Source organism: Cibotium barometz, chromosome 9 (genome assembly GCF_041138505.1).
Source record: "Cibotium barometz isolate CiBa-2024 chromosome 9, ASM4113850v1, whole genome shotgun sequence".
Classification (NCBI taxonomy): domain Eukaryota; kingdom Viridiplantae; phylum Streptophyta; class Polypodiopsida; order Cyatheales; family Cibotiaceae; genus Cibotium; species Cibotium barometz.
In genome coordinates, this window is record NC_141054.1 from 42874461 (window position 1) to 42897809 (window position 23349).

The 23349-nt window shown below is 40.3% G+C and overlaps 1 pseudogene; it reads right to left on the reverse strand.

Annotated features, from left to right (window-relative positions):
* Positions 1-1029: 1029 nt before the first annotated feature.
* On the reverse strand, positions 1030-11437 carry LOC147635604 (FACT complex subunit SPT16-like; annotated as a pseudogene).
* Between the last annotated feature and the right edge of the window lie 11912 nt (positions 11438-23349).

A 23349-nucleotide genomic window follows, 5' to 3' on the forward strand; every position in this document is an offset into this window, starting at 1 on the left:
AAACAAATCCATGATGAGATTTCAAGGAAGGGCTTGCTGCAGAATGACATTGTGCTCTGCAATCTAGTGGACATGTATGCCAAATGCGGTGCGCGATTACTGTTTGCAGGCTGCCTTCTTGGAATGTTATCTCTTGGAGTGCACTGGTTGCAAGATATGTACAAGAAGGTCATGCGGAGCAAGCAAAAACAAATCTAGGGCGAGAAATGTGCAACTGCCATGGAGAGAAGTTCTCCTGTTTGTCTCCTCTATGTGTGTGCTTCTCACAAAAGAGGTGTTATTCTTGATCTAGGAGAAGCTAAGCAGCTCGGCAGTAGCTTCAGTGCATCTCAACTACAAAAGTCAGGATGACATTCTTGACGATCCCTCATGCAGAAACAGTACCTCTACAGAGACCCTACCCACTTCACCATCCCTACTACTCTAGCCAAAGTGTGGGAATCGTGCACAAGGCCTACTCTTATCACAATTGGACTCAGATTTTTTAAAGCAGAGATCAGTTCACATCGATGAGCCAGTGCAAATATGCATATGCCTGTACATTGAAAGAAGAGAGGGTTGGGCAAAGGCCTCCTTTCTCTTGTGCCCGACTAATGTTGCTCATCAATAGTAGAAAGAACATCGCCACACTTCTCTCTGAGCCACACATCAATAGTAGAAAGGTGCCCACGAAAGGGACAAATATGGTCAGGGTGCACTCTGTGACGCATCAATGCTCTGAGAATAAGGGTTTTCAGCAAGCTCAGCTAGCGTTTGTGGAGATGTGGTTGCTAAGCTGCAGTCATAACCTGGCTACTATTGAATATTCGACATTTTAGTACATTGCGCAAGGGCTGGGTGATTTGCACCCGTACATTCTAGGGTTAAGAAAGGGGATCATGATTCCCCTTGTTGTGGGGTGGGCTGGGCCAGTCAGTGGAGCCTTGCACACTATCTTGAAAGCATGTGCCATGATCAAAGACAAGGGGAACCAAATCCATGATGAGATTGCAAGGCCTATGCAACTGCAGAGGAGAGAGAGACGTTGAGCTAGCAACGGCTTTGAGGTAACAACTCTGAAACTCTCTTCACAAAAATTTTGAACTTCGTATTTTTTTTCTCTATCCCTTTCTCCTGCTGCTTTTCTTCGATCTCATCAGGGTCATAAGTGCTACATCTTCCACCACCTAAGGTCTGCACCACATCCTTGGTCTCCACAAAAAACTGCACATCCTTGGTCTTCTTGTTCCCAATCATGATAAAATTATGCAAGTGAAAGTGCAGCAGGGTAATCATTTCCTTCTCTACAGGTTGAAAAAAAGCATGCTTGATGTTCCTGTACGTAACATCAACTTTCTCGTCAGCTATCATGGTTGAATACCTAAAACCATTGGTGTGTGCCTCTAATGTACCACTCAACTTGCGCCCCTTGCCTAATCCATAAATCTGATAGTCTTATAGGTTTTGCTTTCATAAGTTATAGTTTTTCTTGTGTCACTAGCATGGCCCTCTCTACCTTCTCTGATTCCCTCAAAGCAACTTGGCGACGCAACGTCTTAATCAGCTGGACTACTTGGTTAGTGTGTCTCACATCACTGGATCGGAAGGAAACTTCCTTCCAGTAAATTGCACCGAGTAACTTCTGTGATGCCAAGTCAATTGGTAGAATAACCAGCACCAGGCACATTGAAAATCATTCGAATGAAGGAGTGGCCTCCATCCTATTGGCTGGTAACACTCTTTACAGTAGCTATGTGAAAGGGATCCATTAAACCATAAATTGGCAGCAAAATTGACTTGTTCTTTTGATCTATCTGAATCATTAGTTCTTTTGAGAAAGGAATATCATCTAGATTCCGATAGGCCACTAAATCTCCAGTGGTCCCTGACCACACCCTGCTCGTCTCCTTGGCCCAGACCCCCAGAAGCCAGCAGCCTCCTAACAGTCTCTTCATTCTTTTGTTGAGCAAGCTCCGCTTGATGCTGCTTGCACACCTCTTCCTTTGTCATTTGTTGATTGTCAGGGTGCAAAGTTGCTTTCAAAAATTGGGCATTAGCTCCATTACTCGATGGCAGATTTAGCTTTGATTTTGGCTTCTCCTGCTCCTCCTCTTTCTCATCTTTGAAAGAAGACACAATATCATCGTAAGATTTTGAACAATTTGAAGTTGCACTCTCAAGACCTTTCTCTTTTATGACTATAGTATCTGTCAGCAGGCAAAAAAAAGTTCTGTCTTGGGGTCCTATGAGCTCTATGTCTGTAAATTTTGCATTTTTAAACTAACATTGAATACCATAGCTGCCTTTAGAATCCTATCATTCTTGGAATTCAGGCTTAGGCCAGATTCCCTGAATTCAATGCCAATACCTGTGCTGCCAGAGATTTTAGTTAATGGGGCAAGAACTCCCGCCCTTCCCTTTCCATAACATATAATGCTGCTTTGTAAGTAGATGAAGCAGGATTTCCACATTTTAAAGCATTCATGGCAGCTTTGTGGGCTTTCTGAAGTGCCTTCTAAGCCTTTGATTGAACTGGGTCTCCATCAATCAAATATGTTCTTGCAACATTTGCACAATAACTATTGTATTTCGCACCAATAGCACAAATAATGACACCCAATGTGTAAGATTCCTCCCCAGCCTTTGAAGTATACAGGCAGGGATTTCATATTCATGTGATCACAGCCTTTTTTCTTGTGATCACAGCTATTGTTCACAAATCTCAATGTTCACAAAATTCACAGTTCTCAAATCCTAGAGGGTGGGATGACCTGGTAACCCACAATTGGCCCACCGGGCTACAAGTCTGGACCGCCGGGCCCGCCGGGCGCGCAGAAGCCCGTCGGGCCCGCCTCCCGACCCGGCGGGCTATATTGTAGTATAAAAGGGTGGTCCAGGGGGTCACTGTTCACAGAATCTTCCTTGTACTTGGTGTCAGTGGTGCTAGTGTGATCAATTTGAGGTAATTTTTAAGTTGAAAGTGTTGGTGTCATTTAATTTTTTGCATACGCTTAAGTTTAACGTTGTTTGTGATGCATGTGCATGTGTCGTTAAATGTTAAGAGGCCCGCTGCAGATGGCCGAGCGATTGGCTAGGTCTGCTGATGTGCACTCTTAATATTTAACTTATGTAGAAGTTTTCGTTGTGGCACGGTATCTGCAAATGGTCGGTTTACTGACTAGGTTTGCAGTTACCAAGTTACAATGCGGCTTTGTTTTTGTTAAATGCTTTGAGAGCCCGCTGCAGATGGCCGGTTTACTGGCTAGGTCTGCTGATGTGCGCTCGTAGCATTTGACATGTGTGATGCTTTGCTACTTAGTACGGTATCTGCAGATGGTCGGTTTACTGACTAGGTCTGCTGACACCAAGCTATGTGGTGAAGTTTGTTTTTGTTATTTGGTTTGATAGTCATCTGCAGATGGTCGGTATACTGACTAGGTCTGCTGACGATGTGTCAAAGCATTTAACTTGTGCCATAGTTTTCATCTTAATGCGATATCTGCAGATGGTCGGTATACTGACTAGGTCTACTGACGTCAAGTTAAGTCGTAAACTTGTGTTTTGTGTTTTTTTTTGACGATGAATGTGATTATTTAGTTTGCATGACATGAGTCATAAGTGTGTTGGATGTAGAAATCTCTTAGTTAGCTTACAAATAGCATTTTTTGTGGTTATAAATGTTGCAACTATTTGTCAATTATATTGTGCAGATTGATGGCGACGCTTGCACTTACTCCTGAAATCAAGAAATCAATTCGTATCAAACTCGTTACCTTCATTAGTTGCTTGTCACCTAATCACATCGAGGGTATTGTGTCTGATAGGAATCGATTTGAGCAAATATTAGGTGAGGTTGTCCGCGCAGTGAAAAATATCCATGTGAGTGCTGATGGAGCAGCCATCAAGCATTTTGTTACTAGCATTGTGGGCAACATGCCTAGATGCGCTGTTGACCTAGGTGACGACAGACCAGCGGAAACAAATGAATCCAAGCTGGAGCACTTCCACACAAAATGGAAGGTAGAGAAAGAGAGGTCCAAGCGTGCAAAGGCCATAGACACCCAAGCTATCCTGAGCAAGAGAGCTCGCAAAGAGCTGGACCGGCCTGCTGATGAACAAGAAGATTTATCATCTGGTGCACGTGAGGTCTCTAAAGGCACCCACTTGCAGCGCACAAAGCATAATACTAACTGCAGCATGACAATTGGGTTGCCTGCAGAGGCCATCATCACAGAAAAGAAGATGGGCTCTGGATCGTACGGCGTTGTACATAAATGCCATATTCAAGGTGTCTCCTGGTTTCCAGAAGGCATTTCTTATTGTGCAAAGCAATTCCTTGGTAGTCGAAGGGCTCAATTGAAGTCTTTTGCTCAGGAGGCTTCAATCGACCTAACCCACAGGGGCATAGTGCGCGCCATTGGGCACACAAGGAAGGAGCCATGGATACTGCTCTTCCCCCTCTTTAATGGGGGAAGTCTTGGAGATATAATGGAGTGTGTTCCGCCTCCTAAGGGGACCCTCAGTTCCATGCTTGCTGCAGGCAAAGGCAACAGATACAAGAAAAAACAAGTGGCTCCTCATGAAATGGAGCGATACAAGTCTTTTATTTTTCATGCTCCCGAGCTTATCTGTGCCCTTGTGAATACCATGGCCTTTGCACATGCTGAAGGGATCATCCACAATGATTGCCACCCCTGGAATATAATGATAGATTTCACCAAAGAAGGGGTGCCACGGGTAGGCATCATTGACTGGGGTCTTGCATTGAGGGATGGGATTGAGTTCAAACCCACAAATATCGCCAACAAAGCAGAGCACGATCAACGTCCCTGGAGAGCCCCTGAGCTCGCAGATGTAAGGTCCCCTTGTCCATGGAGCAATGCATCAGATGTCTTCTGCTTGGCTTGGGTGATTGAAAAGTTTACATTATTTTGTGCTGAGTTTGCAGAAATGACCAAAGTGCCGTGGGTGGGTAAAACTGCCATCCACACAAATTTGATTAAGGAATGGACGGCTGCCTATATGACGCCATCAAAGGAAGATAGGAAGACCATGGCAGATTTTGAGGAGCAATTGAAGAATTTGGAAGTGTCACCTGCTGCATGCTTACGTCCACTATCTGAGATGACACCACACTTATTTTAAAGCCTCTTGTAAATGATATGTTTTGGTTGGCTATCTATTCCATGACCTGCCTTTAATCGACTGACACTATTTTGGTCCCAATTGTTAAATATTATTTTGATCCCAATTCTCTCTCTCTCTCTCTCTCTCTCTCTCTCTCTCTCTCTCTCTCTCTCTCTCAGTATTTGAAAATAACAAGTTTGCAGTAAATAAACATTGATTTTATAAACTTATACCTAACATCTGAAAATAACTTTAAAGCTATTCCTAAATTAACATTGATTCTATAAACTTAAAGTGTATACATACTTTTTCTCAGATGGCTGATAATAATGAAGCCGCAAAGAAGGCATTTGAACGCTTAAAGCAAATCTCGGGCACTGGCACTGTGAATGATGCGGCACGTATTGCCGGACGCACCTCCAAATGGGCACCGGCCCATGGATTACAGTATGCCCAAGTAAATAAGAATGTGTCCAAAGAGATGGTCAAGAGCATCTGGCCTGATGTCTCCAATGATGCCATAAAAAAAGGGCGCTTGAAGCTAACACAATGTAGTGTTCCTTTAATTATCGAGCATGCGGAGCGCATTTTTGTGGATGTCATGGCCCAACCCATGCATCACGGTGACTGTCCCCTCTGGTTTGCTAAAATGCTATATGCACAATTTGTGCAGAATTCAGTTGTAGACTTTAGCTCTCAACCTCCTCATCTACATGTGGAAGACATTCGGAGTGAGTCAATCACTATGCCTCGAGATGAGTTGCAACTGGCCATTCTTGGAGCCTCAATGGAAGTTCATCACACGGTTGATGAGCTTCAAACTCAAATCAACCAAATTAGAGGCACCCAAGGCCCTCAACAGACGGAAGCAGCACCAGAGCGCGGGCAAGCACCTGAAAGTTCAAGCGCTAGAGATATACTAAGAGAGAACAAGCTCTTGAAGAGACGCATAACGCAAATGGAGGAGCAAGGCCATGCAAACTCTCCTATGACGGCATTTGAACACCCGAATAGTTTGGAGCAACCACCTCTACATGGGCACGAAAGTGGCGGACCATGCCCTATTTGTTATAGTTTCTTTCACTCATGGTCTGGCCACTACACTGTCCCATGTGGGCACATGTACCACTTGACCTGTCTTTTGCAACACATGGTCAACAGTACTACGTGTGCTTTGTGCGGCAAAGAATTTCACAAAAATTTGTATATATGTTTTAAATTGGGTGCCGACTATGATCGGTTGACCAATGCACGACACATGGACGAGTTAGAGCCGCATTTAAACTTATCTCTCTCTTAAATGCAACCCTGGAATTTAACAAGATTCGGCAACTTTGTTCAAAAGATTTCCAATGCTCTCTCTCTATCTCTCTCTCTCTCTCTCTCTCTCGCACACACACAAACACATGCACACAGATTACTTTGGAGTGTGTCAAAACTAACATGATTTCGTATTCTAAGTTTAACATGACATGACTAAAAACCATACTCTCTAAATTGACACTAACATGTTTGATATCCAGTTGTTGCAAGACAGATTACTTTGGAGTGTCTCAAAACTAACATGATTTCGTATTCTAAGTTTAACATGACATGACTAAAAACCATACTCTCTAAATTGATCACCAACATGTTTGATATCCAGTTGTTGCAAGACGGATTACATTGGAGTGTGTCAAAACTAACATGATTTCGTATTCTAAGTTTAACATGACATGACTAAAAACCATTCTCTCTAAATTGACACTAACATGTTTGATATCCAGTTGTTGCAAGACGGATTACTTTGGAGTGTCTCAAAACTAACATGATTTCGTATTCTAAGTTTAACATGACATGACTAAAAACCATACTCTCTAAATTGATCACCAACATGTTTGATATCCAGTTGTTGCAAGACGGATTACATTGGAGTGTGTCAAAACTAACATGATTTCGTATTCTAAGTTTAACATGACATGACTAAAAACCATTCTCTCTAAAATGTTCACCAACATGTTTGATATCCAGTTGTTGCAAGACGGATTACATTGGAGTGTATCAAAACTAACATGATTTCGTATTCTAAGTTTAACATGACATGACTAAAAACCATTCTCTCTAAAATGTTCACCAACATGTTTGATATCCAGTTGTTGCAAGACGGATTACATTGGAGTGTGTCAAAACTAACATGATTTCGTATTCTAAGTTTAACATGACATGACTAAAAACCATTCTCTCTAAAATGTTCACCAACATGTTTGATATCCAGTTGTTGCAAGACGGATTACATTGGAGTGTGTCAAAACTAACATGATTACATCAAACGTGAGGAGCGTCTGCGGGTGGCTCTACTAACACCAAAATCGGGTTGCAAGTTTTCTTCTATCTCTTCAATAAAGCACAAGTTATCGCTCGTATGTGGGACATTAGGCTCTACATCTCCATTCTCTTCTGCATCATACTCATCCTGAGTAATGTCATATGTCCACTTAGGCATCTCTTCGTTGTAATCATCTGACTCAATTGACTTCACCAATTTATCATTACAATACATATACACCAACTTCTCAGCTCTATCACTCAATAAACGATTTCTGCTAATAGAATGCACATACTTGTAACTGCTCCAATTACGTTCAGAACTAGAATTTGAAGCACATTGCGCAAGCACTCTCACAGCTAAGCGTCGCAAAGTTGGAACACTTCCCCCATTCAACATCCACCATTTCCAAGCAGGCTGTTCCTTAGCAAGATTTTGCACAAACTCCAAGGCAAATCTACCTTCTTTCAATTTATACTTGGTTAGCTCAATTACCGCTGTTGCTTGCTCATATGGATCTTCATAAAATTGCTCCACAACATCATAGAAATCATCGATTACCTCCTCATCTAGGGCATTCACGTCCATATGCCAGTATTCTGGGTCAAGACAATATGCAACACTATGCAATGGACTATGTGCTCCTACCCACCGAGCGCTTACATACTTGGCCAAGATATTTCTCCTTGCTCTGGTGAATGGAGGACTCCAATGCTTGACAACAGTTTTAGTGGGCTCCTCTGGGTTTGCGAGGCTTTCTTGAATGGACCACCACGCCATCCAAACCTTCCCGATATTTGGCAATCTAGAATCCAACTGGCGCAAAGCAAGCATAACTGGCATCATAACATGATAACAATCTGCTGCTTCCTCCCATAAACTACGATCCGATATCAAAGATCGCATGTACCTCACCTTTTCTTTAACCTTTTCGGACTGGTCAGCCTCCCACTCAGAGAAGCCAGCACACACAAAGGTTTCCATGACTGCATTCCTATTTCTTAGGAGAGATTGAAGCATATAAAAATTAGTGCAAAATCTGGTTTCACAAGGCAACTTTAGCATAGTTTCCATGCGTTGACGATACATATCTAAAACACGTTGCCGTTTGAGCACAAATTTGACAATCTTACTTGCACTATCGATAATCTCCTTGAACCACTCTGTATCAGCATTTTTGTACCAATCTTGTAACACCAAGTTAAGGCTATGAGTGTTACAACCAAATGTATAGATATTGGAAAATCGAGATTCCAACATACGACCTGCTGCTCGACAATTAGCTGCATTATCCATAATCACTTGAAGCACATTTTCAGACCCAACTTGGTCGATAGCATCACCAATGATATCGGCGATAAATTGACCAGATTTAATTTCCCCGGAGCTATCAACAGCTTTGATAAAGCATTCCCCACGAGGACATACCAACATTACATTTATCAATGGACGTCTTTGGGCATTCGACCAACCATCACTGACAATTGTGCATCCAGACTGATTTGTGGTGTCAATTATGAGTCTTTGAACGCTTTCCCGTGTGTTGTCATAGCACTTGTCAAGTAATTGATTTCGCATGTGGTGATAAGTTGGTGGACAAAACCCAGGTCCATATTCTCCAATCTTCTTCCAAGCCATCTTCCATGAATCTTTCGTGACCATAGACAATGAAGAACCAGTAAAGAAGATCGCTTTCGCTAAAGCAAGTTGAGCATCCTCTAAAGCAGTGGCACGAAAGCTGTCAACTAGATTAGTTTGTCTGGTATGAGACATACCCACCTGAAACTCAGGAGATGCATCCATCGGTATTGAGACATCTGGACCTTGGGTGTCATTTTGGCAAGTAGTATGTGTTGGAGTCACTCCTTGGTTGGAGATCCCTCCACTTGATGCTGCCAAATTCGGCGATTGGTGATTTCTTGCACAGAGATTGGGCCTCTTGTTTTGTGATGCTTGTTTACTTATCAAAGCTCTAAGGCACTTTGCAGCATCATCAGCTCCTGCACCCTTGCATTTACCTCCGGGATTTTTTGTGCTAGTGCCAAGCAAATGCTCCCTTATTCTGGGAGCACCCCCAGATTTTACCAAGCCACAAAAATTACACTTCCATTCGACAAATCTAGAAAGATTGGAAGCAAATTGCCATTCAGGTCCCAGTGATTTTCCTCCGCTCCTCCTCTTGCCACTTTGAGATGCAACATTCAAAGTTTGTGCTGTCATATCTCGTTGCAAGGAAACTCCACTAGTTTCTAATGGTCTGTTGCTTCGTTGGGTTGATGTGCCGCAATTAGAAGCAACCATTGTAACACCTAAACAACAATCATGCAAGATTTGAGATCCAAAACAGCCTGAGTAAAACTAAAATATGCAATTATAAAGTCTAAAACCCACTTCTTGCCAATGCAACCGAACGTTTGGTGAGATGCATTTGAGGCAATCCATCCCTAAATAGAGATGATGTCCCGAACATCTCACCACCTATATCCTCCTCTAGAGAAGCTCCTACCCAGACCAAATGGCACTCGAGTAGACCACCCAAGAGGAGGTATTGCTAGTCGACCTAAAGAAACCAAACGTTTGGTGAGATGCATTTGAGACAATCCATCCCTAAATAGAGATGATGTCCCGAACATCTCACCACCTATATCCTCCTCTAGAGAAGCTTCTACCCAGACCAAATGGCACTCGAGTAGACCACCCAAGAGGAGGTATTGCTAGTCGACCTAAAGAAACCAAACGTTTGGTGAGATGCATTTGAGGCAATCCATCCCTAGATAGAGATGATGTCCCGAACATCTCACCACCTATACCCTCCTCTAGGGAAGCTCCTACCCAGACCAATTGGCACTCGAGTAGACCACCCAAGAGGAGACATTGCTAGTCCACGTAACAAATACGATAAACCATTTACAATCAAAATCTTATAAAATACAAAATATAATTAACAAGCTTCAAACAAAAATCCAGAATATTTATACTCACCTCTTGTGTCTTTTAGCCTGAGGTGAGCCACCCAAGTGCTTTGGTAAAGCACATTTGGAAGTGAGGGGAAACCCTTTATATAGGTCCCTCCAAAACAGCCAAGTTTTTGGCGCAAAAAAAAAGGCCCCGGGGCCCGCCGGGCTAGATAAGTAACCCGCCGGGCCAAGCTAGTAGCCCGCCGGGAAAACCGGGATAGCAAGTTTCTCCCGGTTGTGTGAATATCTATGATATTAACAAGTGTGTGAGAGTGTTATTAACTAGTGTTATTACCACTTCGCGGTTAACGTGATCACGTGAATGAAATCCCTGTATACAGGAGTAAGAATCTCCCTTTTGATCTTATAATTATTCCCTCTCTAAAATAAAAGAAAGATTCTGTTTTAAAAAAAAAGGAAGATCCTTTCCCTAGAATACTTCTCAGGAGTCCCAACTATTTTAAGGATTCAGAACAATGAGTTCAGAAGTGAAAATCGGTGTTTTGGATACCACGATTTTGGTTTTCATTCGAGTACGGCCCAAAAAGAAGTTCTTTATCTCTTGGGGAGTATAAGAAGTTATCCCCCAGATATTGTGAACCTTATCTGAATTCAATGAAAGTAGGTGACTTAGCCTACAAGCTTCTTTTATCTCCTCATCTCAAAGTTCTTAATGCCTTCTATAGAAAAATGTGCCAAACCCAAATCATGGAAAGACGGTAAAACTTCAGTGGCAAGTTACCGTTGGCTTCTAGGTTACGCTAGCTCCTTCCTTTATATAAGTGGTAACTTTTACTTGTCGCTCACAGTAATCTTACTTCCATCGATCTCCCTTCTTCTTAATCTCCTTCATAGCTTGGCAACAGGAATTAGTTTTATCCATGATGATTTCTCACCTTCAAGACGCAAGCGAGTCTGTGAAGAAAGATTTTATAGAACAGTATGAGCGCTCACTTTTCCCTCACTTGGGAACTTCTGTAGCTCAGACCAAATGGCGGACCTATCAAAACATAACTAGGGTAACACCCTGAGGTCAGCAGCACTTTCGTACCAATGCCGGCTTGGCCATGGTTATTGAAGCTTTGGGTTTGGGTCCCCGATACTACTGCGTCATGAGATCAAGACATCTTGGGTTTTCTGAGCGGGTCTTCTTACTGGCGTGTTTTCTTCCTCATGAGAAGATATGCCTTTACTCTATTTTTGGCTTACCTCTCAGAGGTCCTTTTGTTAGATCACCTCATACCACTGAGATAGGTGCGGCAATAACCAACAGAATTATTCCCATAGATGAGTTACCTTATACATGCGCAGCTTGTGAGTGCTGCTTTTGTGATCATATGATGGACGGGCTTATGGAAGTGTAAAGAGTTCTTCTATCTTTACTGTATATGTTCCAAGAATGAATAAAGTTTAAATCTTGTTCTTGTCTTGAATCTTACTCTCTTTGAGACTTTTCTTGGTGGTTAATCTTTATTCGTGCATCTTGCGAAATTATCCCAAGTTGCGAGATGAGGACATCTCGCGTTCTTTAAGTGGGGTAGAATGTAAGATTCCTCCCCCAACCCCCTTTTAATGTAAGATTCTTCCCCCAACCCCCTTTTGATGTCTAGTATCTTCCCCTGTAATCAATCCCTCTTCAGAAATATAAAGACCTTGTTTCTAACTGTTTTAACCTAGAGAGAGAAAATATTCTAGAGAGAGAATATTCAGATTTTTAATATTTTTGAATAGAAAATTATCTCATCTTATTAAAATAAGTTCCCCTGAAACAGAAATTCAAAAAGAACTTTCCAATGTGCAATTAGAATTTATTGGAAATGGGTATAAAGGACCTTAGCCTAAGGGTCTAGATTTTCAGAAATTTTTGGATTATGGTCCAATTAAGGTTCCTATGGGCCAATAGCATCAATCCATGTGTAGAGAGGAGATAAATCCAATTTGTAAAAGAAGATACCCAAAAATGAGTAAATGCTCACATAAGATGAAGAGTTGAAAATGTACAAGGTTTATTAGTAAAAAACTATGACCAATATTAAAAATATGAGATATTTTGGGTATCCAAAAATGAGTAAATGCTCACATAAGATGAAGAGTTGAAAATGTACAAGGTTTATTAGTAAAAAACTATGAGCAATATTAAAAATATGAGATATTTTGGGTATAATGATTCCATTTTGACACATATGTAAGGAAGGGGAGTTCTTTAAAGGAGGTGCATATTTCACATGCTTGAATGAGTTTTAAACTCATAAAAATTGAGATATTTCATCTCTCCTCTCTCCTCATTCAAGTCTAGTTCCAAAAAGTTAGCTTAACTGACCTAAAAATGGTCAAAAAGTGACCAAACTGACTTGGAAAATTCTAGAATCAGTTTGTTTGGTTAGGAGCTCAATTTTTCCTATAAATAGAAGCCTCCCCTTGTTGAAAAAAATATACTGTTTATGCATCGTTACTCTACTCCACCTAAGCCAAGAACTGTGAATTCATTAATAATTCACTAGTTTTTGGAGCTTCCCTCTTTCTTCAATCCCCATTAGTGGCTCCATCAACATACTTAACCAATTGATTGGTTGGGGGCCTCTACCGTGAACAAAGAATCAAGCAAATTGTAAGGTAATTAGTGAATTTTGATCATTTTCTATAATTTCTCAATGTTTCTCTCTTCTCAACCCCTCTCAAGCTTGAGAAGCTTAGTTGGAATGGTTTTTGAATGCTATTCAAGTTAATTGATGAATGTTAGTGAAGAGTTACATAATTTGATGAATGCTATTGAAGTTAATTGATTAATGATAGTTAAGAATTACATAAATTTTCATTTATGCTTAATTCTAATGGTTTTTATGTAATTTCTCTCTCTCACTCAAGAAATGGTCATACTCATGATCCATTCTCAATCCAAATGAAGCTTTTCATAAAGCTTTTCCTTAATCCAAGATTAAGCTATGCTTGAGGCCAAATTAATGGCTTTTTTCTATGCTTTTAGTTTATGTATATTGATGATTCAATCCATTATGGATTGATGATCCAATTAGAGACCATTCTAATTATTTCCTTAATGATAAGCTTTATCCCTTAGAAAAATTGAGATTTATCAGTCATAGCAGCGGAGCTATGGCAAAATTTTTATAAAAATTACGCATAAAATAATTTCATTCAAAGCATAAAAAGAGGACTTCCTACCATATTCTAGGAATTATCATCCTAGATTAATTGAAAGAATTTCATTGTAATCATGGAGAAATTAAATTTTTATATTATGCATAAAGGATAAGTTTTTATATCAAAAGTGTTACTTTTATCACAATTGAATTTCATGCATAGAGGTATGCATAAAAGTTGATTATTTTATTATAAAAGTGTTACTTATATCACAATTGAATTTCATGCATAGAAGTATGCATAAGAGTTGATTATTTTATTATAAAAGTGTTACTTTTATCATATTTGGATTTCATGCATAGAAGTATGCATAAAAGATATTCTTTTTATACTAAAAGTGTGATTTTCATCATAAAGGGATTTTATGCATAACTTAGATGCATAAGAGAAATTCTTTTATTCTAAAAGTGTAATTCCTACCAAATTGAATTTATGCATAGGAAGATGCATAAAAGATTGATTCAAAAGTGTCATTCTCATCTAAATTGAATTCATGCATAGGAAGATGCATAAAAGATTGAATTTTAATTCAAAAGTGTCATTTTCATTTAAAATGAATTTATGCATAGGAAGATGCATAAAAGATTGATTTTTACTTCGAAAGTATTAATCTCCTTAAATGAAATTTATGCATAAATAAATGTGTAAAGAAATCTTATATCAAATATAAGAATTCTCAGGTATTCTATAAATAGAAATGAGATGTGATAGGATGTGATAAGAGGTGTATAAGATATGATAAGAGGTGATGAGATGCTTATGAAATAAGTTAGGAGGTGATAAGATGAATTAAGATGTGTATGGGATGAGGTAAGAAGTGTATGTGATAGGATAAGATGTATATGGGTTGTGATAGGGCGAGAATGGATGTGATGTAAAAGATTAGATGTGAAGGCATATGGGGTTATATGAATGGGAATGTGGAAATGGATGTATGTATGTGGATGTGTGGATGTGGAGATGGGAGTGTGGATGTATGAATGTGAAAATGGATGTATGCATGAAGATGTATATGCATAGACGTGAATATGGATGTAGATGTATGCATGAAGATGTATATGCATAGATGTGAATGTGGATGTAGATGTGGATGTATAGATGTGAATGGGAATGTGGATGTGGATGTATGTGAATGTGGATGTAGATGTGGATGCATAGATGTGAATGTGGAATGTGGATGTGGATGTATGTATGTATGTGGATGTAGATGTGGATGTATAGATGTGAATGGGAATGTGGATGTGGATGTATGTGAATGTGGATGTAGATGTGGATGTATAGATGTGAATGTGGAATGTGGATGTGGATGTATGTATGTATGTGGATGTAGATGTGGATGTATAGATGTGAATGGGAATGTGGATGTGGATGTATGTATGTATGTGGATGTGGATGTATGAATGAGGACGTGATAGTGGATGTATGCATGTGGGTGTGGATGTATGGATGTGGATATGGATGTGTATGTATGAATGTGGATACGGGATGTGGATGTATAAATGAGGATGTGAAAATGGAGGTAAGCATGTAGATGTGGATGTATGGATGTGAATGTGGATGTGGATGTGGATTTATGGATGTGGATATGGATGTGAATATATGATATGTGATGTGAAGGAATCTGAAGTGAAGAGATGGAAAATAGTGTGATTGGATGAGTACATATATAAATGGAATGTGGAATAAGTAATGTGGATTAATGAGGGATAATGTGGAAAAATGAGAGTTAATATAGAAACTGTATTTGTAAACTGTTGTAAATGCTGTTTTATGTCAAGAATGCTGGGGAAGCATTTTGACCGTCTTGTGATTAAGGTCGTGGAGACCTAACTGTTAAAGTTGCAACTACTGACGGAGAGTCAATGGAGGACGTCTCGCGTAGCAAGGTCGGCTGAGGTCTTGACTAGCCTCGGCTCGATTAAAAATGGTGAGCTTCCGGTACGGTGGATGAGACGTACATCCACATCCACATTTAAATGAATTTTGTGTAAAATGATTTTCCTGAATACATATCATTTAACTTTATGAGGAAAATCACACTTTTAGTATAAAAAGAATATCTTCCGATGTGATCTTCCTGAATACATATATGAGAAGCTAGTGGAAGGAAATCTGAAGAACTCAGACAAAAATAAAAAGTACATGAATGCGGGGCCCATGCTCATCACAAGGATAGCCTACCATGCCCTCGAGATGGTAGATGAACTTCCGCCGGCACTTGCTCAAGTGGAGCTCATTCAGCAGGTAAATCATCAGGTGAAAACGGTCAAAGGGCTTGCTCCACCCCCAATTATAAAAAGGTCTACAAGAGGGCCTGACCCAAAAGAGCAATCTCCAAAAATTGACCCAAAAGAGCAATCTTCAGAGACCAGTGAGAAGAAAGAATCAGAGGAAGTACCCTCTGAATATGTTGAGTCGTCAGATGAAGAGGAAGCGGATCCCAAAGGCAAAAAGAAAGCGGAGAGCAATATCCCTAAAACTCCAACTCAATAGGGATACGAAGCAGCAGCACAGAGAGCGGAATTGCGAACAAAAAGACTTCAATAGCCAAGTTCCGACGTGTGCATACCTTTCACTGCTTGTGGTGGTGCGGACTTCAGACTTGCGTGGCCATGACACCCGTTTGTGATTTCATGTAACCCCAAGCGCTATGTGTTTCAGGTTGAGACGCCATCCACAGATGCAACGACCCCTTCTGTCAGCACCTCTTGACGTCGCGCCAAGCACATGGGGAGGAGTTCATGATGCACCGAACGGCCAGGGGAACGCCTGATCGGGAGGGAGGGAGGGAGAAAGGCAGAGCGAGGGCAAGGGAGGCAGAGCGGGAGGGAGGGAGGGAGGGAGCAGGAGCGAGGGAGGGAGAGCGGGAGGCAGAGAGGGGGAGGCAAAGCAGGAGCGAGCGAGGGCGAGGGAGGCAAAGCAGGAGCGAGCGAGGGAGGGAGCGGGAGGTAGAGCGGGAGCGAGGGAGGTAGAGCAGGAGCGAGGGAGAGCGAGCGAGCGAGGTAGAGGGAGAGCAAGGTAGAGCGAGAGGGAGAGCGAGGTAGAGCGAGGGAGAGCGAGGTAGAGCGAGAGGGATAGCGAGAGGGAGATAGGGAGAGCGAGCGAGGTAGAGCAGGAGCGAGGGAGAGCAAGAGGGAGAGTGGGAGGCAGAGCGAGATAGCGAGAGGCAGAGCGAGATAGCGAGAGAGAGCGGGAGGCCAAAAGTTGATGATTGAAAACGAAAGGCCAAAATATTTGAAGATTGAAAACGAAAGGCCAAAATACCCCTTTCGTCGACGAAAGGGGTATTTTGGCCTTTCATTTTCATGAGGAAAAAGGGGCCTTTCGTCGACGAAAGGGGTATTTTGGCCTTTCATTTTCTTAAGAAAATTTAAAGGCCCCTTTTTTCTCATGAAAATGAAAGGCCAAAATACCCCTTTAGTCGACGAAAGGGGTATTTTGGCTTTTCATTTTCACGAGCCCTTAAGAAAATAAATGGCCAATAGACCCCTTTCGTCGACGAAAGGGGTCTATTGGCCATTTATTTTCATGAGAGCCTAGAGTAGAGAGAGACACGAGGGCGCGGGAAAGGGGGGCGGCGTGCGGGTGGGTCGCGAGTCACGAGGGCGAGGGCGGCGTGCCGCAGAGCTCGAGAGGCGGCGATGGCCGATCCAATCCATAATTCATCCAAGGGCTCTCATGAAAATGAATGGCCAATAGACCCCTTTCGTCGACGAGACAGGGGTCTATTGGCTTTAATTTTAGACACCTTTCGTTGTCGTTTTTATTATTTTAAATCATTACAATCAATGCGTTTATTTTATTCACCATGACGGGACGACATACTGGCTATAGAAATGCTACCAAACTATGATGTTAATATGAACCATGACTTATAATGATTATCATACGAATTCGATTGCTAATGAGAATGCAGCAATGATGAGTGATCATTTTAATTAAACATCATTACTGTGTGAGGTTGATAATTTTTCATAATTGTGAGGTTGATAATTTTACTGTGTGAGGTCGACATATAATTAAATATCTTTTTGATTAATATTCAATTAATGATAGAGGCCAATAGACCCCTTTTGGAGAGAATAATTAAATATAGAGGCCAATAGACCCCTTTCGTCAACGAAAGGGGTCTATTAACCTCTATATTTAATTAATGGTTCATGAAAGATAGAGGCCCATAGACCCCTTTCGTCGACGAAAGGTGTCTATTGGCCTCTACCTTTCATTAATAATTGATGAAAGATAGAGTCCAATAGACCCCTTTAATCGATGAAACAGTCTTTCGGCATATTTTTAACATCATAATTTATATTCAAAAGGTTAGAGATGTGCTAACCAACCATTTCTTGTTCGCCACAATTATAATTTATATCTATCTATCAACTTTAAAATACTTATATCAAATTGTCGGAATGAATATGTAGCAATAATGAAATGTCATTGCTAGCGAGAATGGCTTGCAATAACTCCCATACATGTCAAAGAAAGGTTGGGGATTAAAAGGTCTAAGACTCCATGGTATTATAGTATTGTTGTTACCAAATGATGGCTAAAATTTACATCATGGTTCAGTACCATTGTCACACTTGTGCCGACTTTCACAAGACCTATCTTACAAAGTTGTGAGTATAAACAATGGGCAGTGTGTGCAAAGCATTTGTGAGCATTTTTTCTTGCGGCAGACTCTTGTTTCAAATGAGTTCTTGAAACGAACACTCTGCTCTTGATCTCACCCTTTGGACTTCATCTCATTGAGTTGCAGAGCTCAACCATTCCGTTCTTATGGAATCTGTCACAATTCAGAATGAGGATAGATCTTTGCATATGTTTGTTCGCACTTCCATATGTAGAGGAGTGTTGTCAGAGATGGTGCTTGCTAGCCATTTTCAATTCACACTTGGGTCCATATCTGTCCATCAGCACTTTGGTGATAATGGGTCTGATTTGACAATGGAGCTTCAATACGAAGTCCATGACAATGGATACAAAATGTTTCACCTTGATGCGCAGTTTGGTGATATTTTCACCGTGAAGGGAGAAAGATTCAAGCTTGATGACAATGAACTTTAGAAGACTCTAGTGCACGAAAACAAAAAAGATTTCTACTCTGTTTGCAACAAAAATGATGAGGCAAGGAAACATGATTCAGCTAGCAACATTGAGAATGACAAACAACATAGTGTCATTGAGATTATTATGCAACTACCTATAAAGAACAGATTGCGTGAGGCCTATGAGAAGGTTGGAATGCACGTCACTGTGGATGAGTTGCCTTCTACTTATGATGGTGATGTTTTCTTTGAGCTACCAGCTACTTCAATGAAACATCGCACAAAAGGTACGAAGTCAAAATTTGATGGTCATGTTTGGAGTGATCCTATTACAACAAATATAGTATTTCCTGGTGTGGTTCGTAGAAAGGAATGTGGAGGTCACCTCTGTTGTATAAATGCAACTTGTGGTTATAAAAAAAGAATTGGGATAGAGAATGAGACACAATGGGATGGGAGATTGATTAGAGTGGCCCCAGCAAATGTGTCAATTGAATCATATGGCTCCTTATCATGTATACATTGTGGTCGTCCACCAATTTGCTTGGAGAGATGTTACTGTGAAATGTTACTCTGCATGCCAGAATGTAGAGATGGTGTGAATCTTACTCGTGCAGTCATACACCATGGCCATCATAATCATCCCGTTGGAGATGGTTTGACTAGAAGAACAAAGGATGCCATTAAAACCAAAGTTTCTGAAATGGTGAGGGCTGGTGGTGCTGTATGCCCTAAAGGGATACAAAATATAATTGTCCAAGACATTATTCTGGAAACTTTATTGTCTAAAAATGTGCAAGATGGGATTAAGATGTCGGATGTTGAGCTACAAGATTTGCTAAAACAATGTGAACCTTTGCTCGACAAAAGAAGGTAATTACCATAACATTTGTTATTGCATTGGTTTATTAAATTATGTTATCACAATGAATATTGATCAACTTTATGTCTGTGTATAGATTATCAAGATGGATTGAGGAGGGTCGACGTGACTCTCGCTAGATGGAATTTTATACTTGAAAAGACATTGTAGATATAATTATTTCCAAAGTATAGTGTTTCCTGGACAATTGCAATATAGTTCATTCAGCAGGTGTCATGTATTTAAAATGTCTACCCAAGGTTTTGGTTCAGGGGTTGATTTGGTAAATAAAATGAGACCTGGAGGAGAACTGGATCATTGTTGGGTGTTGTTTGACTTTGTGAAGCGAATGAAAGATTGGACTACCATGGCTTGCCATGTGTATAATCCTTTTATCCAAGAGTTGCAAACAATTGCAACTTGTGACTTCAAGGTGGAAGATACTGACGCACAAATTCTATTTTGGGATACTCTCAACAAAGTAATGGTTTCAGAAGGGTTTGACAATGCTGAATTCAAAGGGTTCATGGCAGATGAGGCCCAAGCCAACTGGAGAGCTATACGTGCCACTTTCAATGGTGGCCCTGACAATATAATGGAAGGGAAAGAGCGTTCTTGCCTTTTCCATTGGGAGCAAAGTCTTCATTCCCATGCAAAGGCATGTATAAAAGTTGGCAGCCAAGAGGAATTTAAAATCCGATGTAGACGTTGGAAGGATTCCTCTACAAAGCAAGCTTCAGAAGTCGAAATGAGAAGCCTAAGGGCATGGTGGAATGCAGGCCATGCAAGTGATTCAGACTTGCCACGGCTTGAAACTTTGTTTGCATGGTGGCATGCTAGGATTTCCCATTGGGGCCACTACATTATAGAGGTTGGTTTTGTATTTCTCTTGAATTTTTTTTATCATGTTAATAATGTAATTTTGCCATTACAATATCTCTGTAGAGTATGTTAGATAACGAGAAGTACTTGATACCTCGAACAAATCTAGCAGAGTCTATTCATGGTAGTTGGAGGGCTGGATTGAACCATGTCAAATATGTTGGTCTCTACAATGCCTCTATTAGTGACCTCTCAAATGCAATTTTACAAAGCGCTAGATACACATCTTTTTTGAAGGTCCAGTTTATCGGAAGTGGGCCGAGTCTGGAGACCTTAAAAAAAAGATCTTCAAAATCTCTGATTGACATTAGTGCCAAAACAGTTGTTGATCTAGCAAGTGATGTTGCAAAGGAAATGGGTGTTGCATCTGAAGTATGTTTTAATGATGGAGATGACAAGACTGTGCGAAGGAAAAGGCCAAAGTCAATGCCTTCAAATATATGTGAGGATGATAGTCACCGCCCTGAGTACAGTTATGCAAATAAGAAAAGATACTCCATGTCTTCAAAATCTAGTACTAAATTTGCAACAGAGAGTTTTGAGGATGATGATTCCAAGAGTACAAGAATATGAAGTGCATGATGCAAATTGGGCATTACGAAGAGTTCCTGTAACAAGCCAAGTCCGTTGCCAGGCTTGGCTTGGACAAGGAGTAAAATTTAACAAGCTTGTCAATATAAAGGATCGTGAAAATCGACGTAGAGTTGTTGCACCATCATTCTTTGGGAGGATTCAAACACCAATTGGAGTACGCTCCCAAATGATTTGGTTTTGTGGAAATGATGTAACCCACACGTGGAAGCCATCAACTAGCATTACAGGTATTCCAGGACCATCACCAGGAAGGTGGAAGGTTCAATCAGGAACATCCTTGACAAGTGTAGAGATTGCCAGGTTGACAAGCTCGGGGTTTGTCATATTAGGAGTGTCAACTCTGATGGTGGGTGCAAGTTGTGCTTCACCAATTCAAGCCCATGATGAAACAATAGTATTGCATGAAGATCGACCTCGGCGTCGAGATGGCAAAGCAATCAGATGGCGAAACAAAATCTCCAAAGAAATGGAAGATAGAATTCAGAGGTCATTGGTCATGAAATGCATTGTTAAGGACGCAACAGTCGTGAAGGCCATGGAGCATGCTGAGTTCATTGTTTCTACAGAAGGATCAATGCAAAAAGGTATTGAATACAAGATTGACATTTCTCCATTTCCTTCTTGCAATTGTGAAGACTTCATTGGACGATTCCGTAAATTGGATGCCTATATTCCATGCAAACATATTTATTACATCTTCCTTTCATACCTTGGATTGGATAGCAGAAATAATATGTTTGTTCACCAAGCCACCTTGAGTAAAAAAGAGATATTCCAGGCATTGTCCCGCATGCCTTGAGGTTTAGTTTTTGGAGACTGTACTTTCATGATGGTCAACAAAAAATGGAAGGGCTATTATAATAATCCTTTTTCCATAAGGTTTTTGAACCACAAAAATGGTATTTTTTTGAAGACTGAACCTTCATGATGTTGAATACAAAATGAAAAGATATCTATAATAATCCTTTTTTCCATGAAGATTTTGAACTACAAGAACAATGTTTTTGGAGCCTTTTGCATTTCTCCTTGTGTAAATTTTTGGTTTGTTTCTCTACTTGTTGATAATTGTGGCAAGACGCTTTGTAGGAAACTCATTTGAAATAACATGAACTCAACACATCTAGTAGCAAAATACCAAACTATGAGTGTAAAATATTGACTTTAAATTTGGCTATATTTGTTACATTTCCTTTTGTACCTTGGATTGGATATAAGAAATCCTTTTTTCCATGAGTAATTTGAACCACAAGGATAGTGTGCTAATTATTCTCCACTTGATAATTGTGGTAGGACATTTTGAAGGATGATTTTACATCACAAAAGTTTGAACATGTCTTCTATGTGATAAATCATGTCTTCATTTTCATTTGCATAGGTAGAAAACTTATTTGAAATAATGTGAGCATGTATTGGAATATACAACAAATAGCAAAATAGAAAATATTGTGAGTGTATTTGACTTAAAATTGGGCTATATTATTTACATATTAACTTATATGGATAGAAAAGATAATATTTTTGGTCACCAAGCTAACTTGAGTACAAAAGAGATCTTCACAGCATTATCTTGCATGCCTCAAGGCCTGGTTTTTGCAGATTGCAAACCTTCATGATGTTGAACAAAATTTGAAAGGACTATTATAATAATACTTTTTGCAGATTGCACACCTTCATGATGGGACGCCTTGTAGGATGATTTTACAATCACAAAACTGGTTGTTGTGGTTTATTAGTTTACAAGGATAACCACTTCTTTTTATTGAGCAATATGGACCCTTCATTTACAAAACGGTTTCATAATCATGGCCTCATTTCATGAACTTCAAGAGTTAGAAAACTTGTTTAGTCAGAAATGAGGATATCCATTTCTTTTCTTAAGTAATATGACCCCTTTATTCACAAAAGGGGTCCATACACTTGGATTGTTTTCATAAACTTTGACACAAAAAAACTACATTCTGATCCAATTTGCTCAAATGCTCAAATGGTTTTGCTCAAAAATTAGAAATTCCCGTGGTGTGACTAGTTTTAAGTTTGCAAGAATCTCCACCTAGGGGGCCTGGGAACTCTTTCACTAGTACACGGGACAAAACCTAACCAAATTCCTAATTGGATCCCATCACTACAGTGGTTGGGCAGTTGGTTAACCCATGGGACAGGCTGGACTGATGGATCCCTAAATTGACACTCAATTCTGTTTTGGTTCGATAGATGAAGTAAATCCCGAACAAAAATTGTTCTATGGAAAAGAATCAACGGCTGTGCCTCTCAATGAGGAAAAAAGCGTTGGTCTATATGATCCAAGTACAATCTTTTCCGAATCTGACTATGGGACTTATGGGTTCTACGTTGTTAGAGAAAAGTTATCCTAGAGGAATCACCCGTGCGGTTCGATTCTTGAAGAACCGATGGATTAGTCTCTTGTCCAGATAT